The following is an 11,958-nucleotide window of genomic DNA, read 5'->3' as shown; positions in this document are numbered from 1 at the left end:
GGAAACACTTGCACCCAAATCACACATAGTATAGCATTCATGATCTTTAATTTTAATTTTAATAGTAGGTTCCCACTCATCATAAAGTTTTCTAGGAATAGAAACTTCTAATTCAAGTTTTTCTTCATAAGATTGCATTAAAGCATCAACAATATGTTTGGTAAAAGCTTTTTTTAACTATAAGCATGAGGAGAATTTAGCACGGATTGCAACAAGGAAATACAATCTATCAAAGAACAATTATCATAATTAAATTCCTTGAAATCCAAAATAGTGGGTTCATTGCTATGTAAAGTTTTGACCTCTTCAATCCCACTTTTACTAATTTTTGCATCAAGATCTAAAAACTCCGAATCATTGGGACGTCTTTTAACTAAAGTTGACTCATCTCCAGTCCCATTAGCAAGATTCATATTGGAAAACAAAGATTTAACAGGAGATACATCGATTACTTTTAGATCTTCATCATTATTATCATGAAAACTAGAAGAACACGCTTTCACAAAGCAATCTTTTTTAGCATGCATCCTAGCGGTTCTTTCTTTGCACTCATCAATGGAAATTCTCATAGCTTTGAGAGACTCATTGATATCATGCTTAGGTGGAATAGATCTAAGTTTCAAAGAATCAACATCAAGAGAAATTCTATCCACGTTCCTAGCCAATTCATCAATCTTAGGCAATTTTTCTTCAAGCAAGGCATTGAAATTCTTTTGAGAAATCATGAATTCTTTAACACTAGTCTCAAAATCAGAGGGCAACTTATTAAAATTTCCATAAGAGTTGTTGTAGGAATTACCATAATTATTAGAGGAATTACTAGGATACGGCCTAGGATTAAAGTTTTCTCTATACGCGTTGTTATCAAAATTGTTCCTACCAACAAAATTCACATCCATAGGTTTATTATTATTCTCAATCAAAATAGACAAAGGCATTGTTGGGGATCGTAGCAGAATTTTAAAATTTCCTACGCATCACCAAGATCCATCTATGGAGTATACTAGCAACGAGGGGAATGGAGTGCATCTACATACCCTTGTAGATCGCGAGCGGAAGCGTTCCAATGAACGGGGTTGATGGAGTCGTACTCGCCGTGATCCAAATCACCGATGACCGAGTGCCGAACAGACGGCGCCTCCGCGTTCAACACACGTACGGAGCAGCGACGTCCTATATATAATTCTTCACCTCGGACCATTCCGGAACTCCTCCTGACGTCCGGGATCTCATCCGGGACTCCGAACATCTTTCGGGTTTCTGCATACTAATATCTCTACAACCCTAGCGTCACCGAACCTTAAGTGTGTAGACCCTACGGGTTCGGGAGACATGCAGACATGACCGAGATGCCTCTCCGGTCAATAACCAACAGCGGGATCTGGATACCCATGTTGGCTCCCACATGTTCCACGATGATCTCATCGGATGAACCACGATGTCGAGGATTCAATCAATCCCGTATACAATTCCCTTTGTCAATCGGTACGTTACTTGCCCGAGATTCGATCATCGGTATCCCAATATCTTGTTCAATCTCGTTACCGGCAAGTCACTTTACTCATACCGTAATGCATGATCCCGTGGCTAACTCCTTAGTCACATTGAGCTCATTATGATGATGCATTACCGAGTGGGCCCAGAGATACCTCTCCGTCATACGGAGTGACAAATCCCAGTCTCGATCCGTGCCAACCCAACAGACACTTTCAGAGATACCCGTAGTGTACCTTTATAGTCACCCAGTTACGTTGTGACGTTGGGTACACCCAAAGCACTCCTACGGCATCCGGGAGTTACACGATCTCATGGTCTAAGGAAAAGATACTTGACATTGGAAAAGCTCTAGCAAACGAACTACATGATCTTTTATGCTATGCTTAGGATTGGGTCTTGTCCATCACATCATTCTCCTAATGATGTGATCCCATTATCAACGACATCCAATGTCCATGGTCAGGAAACCGTAACCATCTATTGATCAACGAGCTAGTCAACTAGAGGCTTACTAGGGACATGGTGTTGTCTATGTATCCACACATGTATCTGAGTTTCCTATCAATACAATTCTAGCATGGATAATAAATGATTATCATGAACAAGGAAATATAATAATAACCAATTTATTATTGCCTCTAGGGCATATTTCCAATAGTCTCCCACTTGCACTAGAGTCACTAATCTAGTTCACATCACCATGTGATTAACACTCACAGGTCACATCACCATGTGACCAACATCCAAAGAGTTTACTAGAGTCAACAATCTAGTTCACATCACTATGTGATTACCACTCAATGAGTTCTGGTTTGATCATGTTATGCTTCTGAGAGAGGTTATTAGTCAACGGGTCTGAACCTTTCAGATCCGTGTGTGCTTTACGAATATCTATGTCATCTTGTGGATGCTACCACGCGCTACTTGGAGCCATTTCAAATAACTGCTCTACTATACGAATCCGGTTTACTACTCAGAGTCATCTGGATTAGTGTCAAAGTTCGCATCGACGTAACCCTTTACGATGAACTCCTTTTCACCTCCATAATCGAGAAAATTCCTTAGTCCACTAGATACTAAGGATAAGTTCGACCGCTGTCATGTGATCCATTCCCGGATCACTATTGTACCCCTTGACCAACTCATGGCAAGGCACACTTCATGTGCGGTACACAGCATAGCATACTGTAGAGCCTACGTCTAAAGCATAGGGGACGACCTTCGTCCTTTCTCTCTCTTCTGTTGTGGGCAGGTCTTGAGTCCTACTCAATACTCACACCTTGTAACACAGGTAAGAACTCCTTCTTTGACTGATCTATTTTTGAACTCTTTCAAAATCATGTCAAGGTGTGAGTTCTTTGAAAGTATCATCAGGTGTCTTGATCTATCTCTATAGATCTTGATGCCCAATATGTAAGCAGCTTTATCCAGGTCTTCCTTTGAAAAAATCCTTTCAAACAACCCTTTATGCTTTCCAGAAATTCTACATCATTTCGGATCAACAATATGTTATTCACATATACTTATCAGAAATGTTGTAGCTCTCCCACTCACTTTATTGTAAATACAAGTTTCTAACAAACTTTGTATAAACCCAAAAACTTTGATCACTCCATCAAAGCGTATATTCTGACTCCGAGATGCTTGCTCTAGTCCATGGAAGGATCGCTGGAGCTAGCATACCTGTTAGCATCCTTAGGATCGACAAAACCTTTCTGATTGTATCACATACAACCTTTCCTTACGAAAACTGGTAAGGAAACTTGTTTTGACATCCATCTGCCAGATTTCATAAATGCAGCTAATGCTAACATGATTCCGACGGACTTAAGCATCGCTACGGATGAGAAAATCTCATCGTAGTCAACTCCTTGAACTTGTGAAAATACTCTCTGCCACAAGTCGAGCTTCATAGACGGTAACATTACCGTCCACGTCTGTCTTCTTCTTAAAGATCCATTTATCTCAATGGCTTGCCGATCATCGCGCAAGTTCACCAAAGTCCATGCTTTGTTCTGATACATGGATCCTATCTCGGATTTCATGGCTTCTAACCATTTGTCGGAATATGGGCCCACCATCACTTCTCCATAGCTCGTAGGTTCATTGTTCTCTAGCAACATGACTTCCAAGACAGGATCACGCATTACTCTGAAGTAGTACGCATCCTCGTCGTCCTACGAGGTTTGGTAGTGACTTGATCCGAAGTTTCATGATCACTATCATAAGCTTCCACTTCAATTGGTGTAGGTGCCACAGGAACAACTTCCTGTGCCTTGCTACACACTAGTTGAAGTGACGGTTCAATAACCTTATCAAGTCTCCACCATCCTACCACTCAATTCTTTCGAGAGAAACTTTTCTTCGAGAAAGGAATCGTTTCTAGAAGCAATTACTTTTGCTTCCAGATCTGAAATAGGAGGTATTTGGGTTTTCTATGAAGATGCATTTATCCGCGTTGGGTTCGAGCTTATCAGCCTGAAACTTTTTCACATAAGCGTCGCAGCCCCAAACTTTTAAGAAACGACAACTTAGGTTTCTCTAAACAGTGTCGTCTCAACGGAATTGCGTGGTGCCCCTTTTTAAAGTGAATGCAGTTATCTCTAATGCCTAACCCATAAACGATAGTTGTAATTTGATAAGAGACATCATGGTATGCACCATATCCAATAGGGTGCAGTTATGATGTCCGGACACACCATCACACTGTGGTGTTCCAGGCGGTATTAATTGTGAAACACTTTTCACAATGTCTTAATTGTGTGCCAAACTCGTAACTCAGATATCTCTATGATCATATCATAGACATTTTATCCTCTTGTCACGACGATCTTCAACTTCACTCTGAAATTACTTGAACCTTTCAATAATTCAGACTTGTGTTTCATCAAGTAAATATTCACAGCATCTACTCAAATCATCTGTGAAGTAAGAACATATCGATATCCACTGTGTGCCTCAGCACTCATTGGACTGCACACATCAAATGTATTACTTCCAACAAGTTACTCTCTTGTTCCATCTTACTGAAAACGAGGACTTTCAGTCATCTTGCCCATGTGGTATGATTTGCATGTAGGAGATATGCCCTAGAGGCAATAATAAATGATATTATTTATCTCCGAGTTCATAATTATGTTTATGTTCCATGCTATAACTGCTATGGTTCTCGAGTCTGCATAACCACGAGGCTCGGAGGAAGACTCATATGCACGTGTGGAATAATAAACGGTAAAATGTATTCCTAGTCTGGCCTCTAAGACTAGCTCAAGTGTTGCATGATGGTTATGTTTTCCTGATCATGTGCATGTCTATGTCAGCAACCTTGAGGGCATAATGTTAAGAGAACATTTGTGTTGAATCGACCCGGCATGATGTTATGCTATGAGATTCATTCGTCACAAGTTTATTGGTACATAACACAGAGATGGTTAACGTTTGCATGATTCCTTAGACCATGAGAGTATCGAGTTTCTTCATGCTTGCTTCATGAACTTTGGGGTTTGTTAAACGTCATCCGTAAATGGGTGGCTATTACGGCGGCTTACGGGTTCATGGAAAAGTGTGTGAAGTAACTTGATAGCTCAAGATTGGGATTTGCTCCTCCGACGATGGAGAGATATCTCTGGGCCCTCTCGGTGTTACGGTATCCATCATCGTCTGGCCAGACACTTTGTGATTTGATCACGGGGATGCCGGAACACGATAACGAGAAAAGAGAACAATACCGGTAACGAGGTAACTAGCATAGTGGACAAGTTGTTGATCCACGGGAATGCCAACATGTCTCACCTCGGGTATTTGTAACATATCGCGAAGCAACAGGAATAGCACACGGCAACTGGAGGTTCACTCGGATATTTATTCGCGTGGGTATAGGGGTCAATATGGGTGTCGACGGCTCCGATGTTGATCATTGATCGGAAGGGGTTCCGGGTCATGTCTATACTTCACCGAACCTATAGGGTTACACGCTTAAGGGTCATCTATCTGCTGAATACTAGACAGGGAGTCTGAGAGAAAATCACCGAAAAAGTTTCGGACACCGAAAAGTTTCGAACAGCGGAATCGTACCGCAGAGAGAGGTCATCGGATAAGTTTCGATGATACTGAAAAGTTGTTTCGGGATACACCATTAAGTCAAATTGGTTTCGGCACATGCCTGATAATTCTTGGAGGATGCCAGAATCATTCTGGAAGCTTTTTGGAATTTTCTGAGATAAAACCGGAAATGTTCAGGAGCTGCCGGAGCCACTTCAGATGCGTTTCGCAGATGAAAATCACTAAAACCAGAATTGTTTCGGAACGCGTTGAAAATCATTTTAGTGGGTACTGGAAATGTTCTTAGCCCACATAAATATTTTCAGTTCGATCAGACGCTGAAAAATGTCGTCGTGAATAGTGAAAATCAGCTTTATGGTTACTTTATGGAAAGCCACCTTTTGGGGCTTTGCTCCAAAAGATCTTGGGGATGACATGGATGGATAGGAGCCATTTTTTGGGCCCCTCATGGGGGTGTGGCCGGCCACATGGGGTATCCCCCCTTGGGACCCTCTTGTTCCTTGGTTTCACTCCTAGGTCCTTGTGGAAGGACTTCATTCATGTGCATTTTGGGTTTTTTGTGAAACTACCCTACCCCCTTGGGATTTCCTATAAATAGAGGTGGAGGGGCAGCCCTCCACACTCATCCCTTGCTCTCATACACATGCCATGCATTATCTGGCTTCTTCTCTCCCTCCCACGAAAAGAGTTTCGTAGAGCCGTAAGGCTGTCTGGGTTCCGGCAGGAACTAGTTCTGGACGGCGAAGCCCTGCCGGATAGATGACACCGTATGTGTGCAACTCTGTAGAGAGATCGTAGTTTCGGTCTTAGTTCGTGAGTGCCTCCCGAAGGGCTGTCCGTGTGACCGTTCGAGTTTCGAAGGTCCTCCCGAAGGGCTGTCCGAGTGACCGTTCGAGTTTCGAAGGTCCTCCCGAAGGGCTGTCCGCGACACCGTCCGGGGGGCTGTTCGACCGCCTCCTGGAGGGCTGTCTGAGGAGCAGATGAGGGTATACATCCTCGCGGTTGGGAGGTTGTAAATCCTAGCTGCGGGGATCTGCACCGCCGATCGTCATCGACTCTACTTCCCGCTGCGCTATGAGTCGGTAACGAAAAAGATCAAACCATGTATGCAGTCTCCATAGTGGTCCTGGGCTGGTGCGTAGGTCGGAAAATTTTTGTTTTCTGCTGCGTTCCCCTACAGTGGTATCAGAGCCAGGTTATGCGTAGATGCAGGTTTCGATCTAGAATACATGGAGATGTATGGGTATTGCATAATATAATTAGGTAGTAGATGAGATCTATTGCTGAAAATTATTTATGCGGGTGACAGATGAAATCTGTTACCCGAGGTTCTTGTTGCTTCCCTAGAATTTGCGTTTGCTCAATCTCGAGACAGCATGGTGGAATTTGACAAAGTTCTGGCAATCCGTGATCCTGATTGATCATGGAAGTGCTATCAGTTCTTTGGGTTCTGCCGTAGTCAAAAGAAAGATGAAATTCGCAGATGAAAGGGCATTGCAGATATGATCTGCACGGGGGTCATGCGTATGACGAAGTTTAGTATGGGGCTCGAGATTTAATTATCCCGTGTTTCATACACCCCGAGATGTTAATCTAGCAACCTGAATAATCATAATTGATGATAAAACGTTGGTAGCTGCGGTTTAAGTCAAAACCTTAGAAGCCACGTAAAATAAAATTTTGCATAAACCTATTACAGGCGTCTAACTTGGTTTTGCAGGATGTGCATGTGATGTGGTATAGCAGTGCTCATACTAATTCGATTATGTATGAGATGACTATATGATGTAATTTGATTAACATGACCTGCGTGTCATGATTCGGCATGATGGCTGGAGCCATATGATTGCATTTTAATGACCTGCGTGTCAACCTTGTTGTAATGCATTATTTTGTTAGCTATAGAGATAGCAATATTATCTGGTGCATCGACAAGGTGGTGGCAATCTTCGTGAAGGTGACCACCGATGCGAATGCCGAAGACGAAGAAATGAAATACTTCTCCGTCAGAAAGGGCTATACCATATCATGCTATTATGAATTTCCTGAGATGTTTATCCCTTATGACGCACCCTTCTTGATTGCGCGGTATTCGCTTTTATTAGGGTGATCTCTCACTTAAAATATCAAGTAGTTAGTGTTCTCCCAAGTGTAGCACCGTCACGGCACCTATCTTTTCGGGGTGCGCCATGTATGCATGGGTACGAACGATTAGAGAAGTGTGAGGCGGGTGAGGTCAGACCTCGCAGCAAGATCACTTGGTTGTCTTGACGTTCATGGCAGGATCGTCCTGAGCTCAGAACACACGCATCGAAAGATGAGCAAGAGTCACATAGAGATGTGATCGGCAAGTTGGCCTACCGATTAAAATTCCCGTTATGAGATGATGATTCTATGGCGATGAATTGAAGTCTGGATCTTGTATCACTCAAAATTAATTGTGAGAGATATTGATTTGAGTGGGAGCGCACTGTTGAATTAACATGTTTAATTCTCAGTGCAATTAATTATGAACACTGTCTAAGTGTTTCTTGCAAAATAGTTGTAGAATAATGGCTCGCGTTTCCACCTTCCCTATTAAAATTGAATAACTGTTAAATATCTGGTTAAAACTTTACGATTGGTAACGTAATATGAGGATTGTCCTCAAAAGTGCCGAGAAGGACTTTGTCCTATCGCATGCTTTCCGTATCCTCCCGCTAAAGCTATGGATCATGTGACTCTCGTCCTTCGATCCAAAAGCTATAATTCCGTTTCAGTCAAGTGCAATATGTTTGCTTCCATGAAACCCAAACTTCGAAAGTTGGGATAGTTATATGATATTCATGGACCTGACAATTATTTTCAGATACAAACAAAGCAATGTTTGTTTGCAAGTATTAGTAAAAGTGTTTACTATGCATTTGACTGTTGGGAAAGGGATCCAGAAGAACGCCTGTCATATAATGAAAGGTGAATAAAACAACAACTTAAAGAGAAAGGAAGTGTCCAAAGGGTGTTAGTATGACTTACACGCCTAGGAAGTCCGGGGCTAACGCCACTCTTAAGTTGGGTGCTTCTTTTGCGAGTAGGAGAAATACTAAAAGTTAAACTGTTAGAAGTAAAAAGGCAGAAAGAAAGATGACTGGAATATCCAGCTCATGTATGAATGCCATACAAGTTTTTGTTGTATAGTACGTTGGTCAAAGATATAGTTCTTGGGAATTATGGTTAAACATGTTAATCACTAATTCTTGGGTATTGTGAGTTAATCACAAAGATACCCGCTCGATTGCATTCAATTGCGAATCACTGTAAGAGCTACTGTGGCCTAAAAAGACTAGCCAGAAATGAGGTTAAGGTATACACAGGGAACATAGTAAATGTTACTATACCTTCCATCGGTGTATTGCCGTCTGTATTTATTTTCATAATTCATTTAGAGTTTTACAAACTCTAGCCCATTGCATAAGGTATCTTGCAAGAAGGTTGTTCATAAGAGAACCTTTTATGTTCGATGTTATGAATAACACAAGGGCCATACTTTCATTATGAATGAGATGTATGTTATGAATATTGATAATAATACAATACCTCTGGGTTTACTTTCATAATTCATTTTAGAGTTTCATACACTCTAGCCCATTGCACAATGTTTGTTGCAAAAGAGTTGTTCATAAAAACAACAATTGTTGTTAAGTATTATGAATAACATGAAGGGCCATGCTTCCATGCAAGATGGGACGTATGTTATGAATATTGAGGGTAATATGATACATCCATAACACTGACGCTAAATGTCGCAAGACTAAAAGAATACCACACAAGTGTGGCACTACATTTGGTCACATTGGAGAAACCCGCAGGGAAAATTCCATTATGATGGATTTTGAAGTCTTTTTGATTTTGAATCATCTGACACTTGCAACTTTCCTCCGAAAAGTGAAGTGACTAAAATACCGTTCACAGGCAATAAGGAACGAACAACAAACTTATTAGTGATCATACATTTGATGTGTGTAGTCCGATAAGTGTTGTTAGTGGTGGATTTATTTATCTTCAGAAATGACTCAAGTAGATATATGGATATTTACTTGATGAGACGTAAGTCTGGATCTTTTGAAATCATTCGAAAGGTTTTCAAAAATGAAGTAGAATTTATTGTAACAAGAAAATTGTGTTTCTGCAATTTGATTGCACAAAGGAATATTTGAGTTAATTGTTTAGCGAATGTCTGATGAGTTGTGAAAGGGGTTTCATAACTTGCACCTCCCGGAACACCACTGCAAGTGAAAAGTCCGTGGAGATGTAATCTAACCATTTATGACATGGTAAGGTCAAAGATGACATAAATAAATTTGCCATTATCCTTTTTAAAGTGATGCTTTAGAGACTGCGGCTTTTACACTGAAAAGAGCTACATCGGGTCTGTTGAAATGAAGCCATGGTATGGTACGCCCAACCATGTTATATCTTTTCTTAACATTTGGAATATGGGGCTTGTGTAAAAGGTTACAAACCTATTCCAAATCAGACAAGTGCAACTTTGTAGGTTATACCAAAATGTTGGGTATTCCTCCCTCACTATACCGAGGCAAATAGTTTTGCCGCGAAACGGTATGCTTTTAAAGAGAATGGTTCTTTCAAAAAGGTGAGTGGGAGAATAGTGCAACTCGACGAGATAAACAGTATCTAAGTCATCAGATCAAAGGAAAGAGACCTTGGAAGTAATTCCAGAGTTTCCTACTACGACTGATACGGAAGTCTCTACAATAAAATGTATGAACTTCGGTCGAACTTGCAGCTGAACCACGTAGGCAAGGCTCGTGCAAACCTCTCAGGTGCGCAAACGAGATATTGTTGTTAGACAACATTATACCTACGATACACAAGGAAGCGTTGATAGGCCCTGACTCTGGAATTGGCTAAATGCCAATACAACCCAAGTTAGTTTCCATATAAGTGATTCAAGATTAAAACCTTGATACACCTTTCGGAAGACTTAGAGTCTAACGAATATTTATGGAACTTAAAACTGATATGGATAAAAATATTTTATCCATAAAGCTCGACTTGTTGAAATAACAAGTTCAAGAGTTGACTACGATGAGGTTGTTTTCATCGCAGCGATGCTTAAAGTCGGTTCGGGTTGAACTAGCAATTAATACATATTTCAATCATGAGATATGAAACATGGATGATAAAAGGATTTCCATCTGATGGAAATGAAAGCTAGGACTTGTATATGATACAGTCCAAAGTAATTTGTCGATCCAGAGGATGCTAGTAGGTATGCAAACTTCAGAGTTCCAGCAATCGACAGAAGAGAGCAAAATGGAGTTGGAATCTTCGTGTTTTGATGAAATGGTCAAAGGGGTTTTGACTTCATCAATGGGTAACGAAGATGCTTGTAATTCAAGAAAGTAAGTGGGAGCGTAATAATATTTCTAAAAACCTTATGTGCTTGGCACATTGGTAATTGGAAATAAATTTCTTGACACGAATTAGGACTTCATTTGAAAATAGTTTTTCGATGAAGTGCTTAGGCTAAATAGCCTCAATATTAGGCATGATGATCTATGGAGATAGATTTACCTAATGGGGCTAAGCAATGAATACATATTGACAAGATGCTAAAACCTTTTAGCATTTAAAACGCCAAGGAGTGATTCTTGCTAAAGTCACATGGAAGGAGTTTTTGCAAGACTCGGTGTCCCAAAACACTGATGAGTAAAATACATGATGCAGATTCCACACACTTTTGTGTTTGGATTAATCATGTATTCCATCGTATGTAAAACAACCAGATATGTCCGATACTCCCAAGGTGTTGAGAGTATGGATACTAAAGTGATCAAAGTACTGATCGTGGGACAACAGTGAAAGATGTCATTGAGTACTAGAGTAAGTACTGATGATATGTCTTCTTGCAAGTGGAGATCATGAAGAGTTCGTTGTAAAATGTTACATCGATAGTCTTCATCTTTTCACCGTGCGATTTTCGATTTAAGTTAAGGGTTTTGTGTAACACACAATGTGGTGGCACAGTTAGTTGGAATTTGTTCAAACTAGTTACTGTGGCGAATTCTATAACAAGGGCTAAGTATGTTGACGCTTTAGAAGCGACAAAGAAGATGTTGAATCATAAAGTTCATTCATGAACTTAGTATAGTTCCAAGATGGCTTTTGACAATGGGACACTACTGCAGGTAGTTGCTCCATAACTCAGTCTGAGGAATCCAGGTTCGACCTGTGATTCACATACATACAAAGCCAAGTCCACACAAAATATGAATTTTGTGAAAACGTGAAAACGCGAGGACATGCAAAGATACACACGGAACTGAAGTCGTCAGATCCGTTGGACATCAGGCTATACCACAAGCGAAGCATATTTACACCGGTGTGCCACAGGTGTAA

The sequence above is a fragment of the Triticum aestivum genome, chromosome 5D (assembly GCF_018294505.1).
Source record: "Triticum aestivum cultivar Chinese Spring chromosome 5D, IWGSC CS RefSeq v2.1, whole genome shotgun sequence".
Taxonomy (NCBI): Eukaryota; Viridiplantae; Streptophyta; class Magnoliopsida; order Poales; family Poaceae; genus Triticum; species Triticum aestivum.
This window is presented reverse-complemented; position numbering follows the sequence as displayed.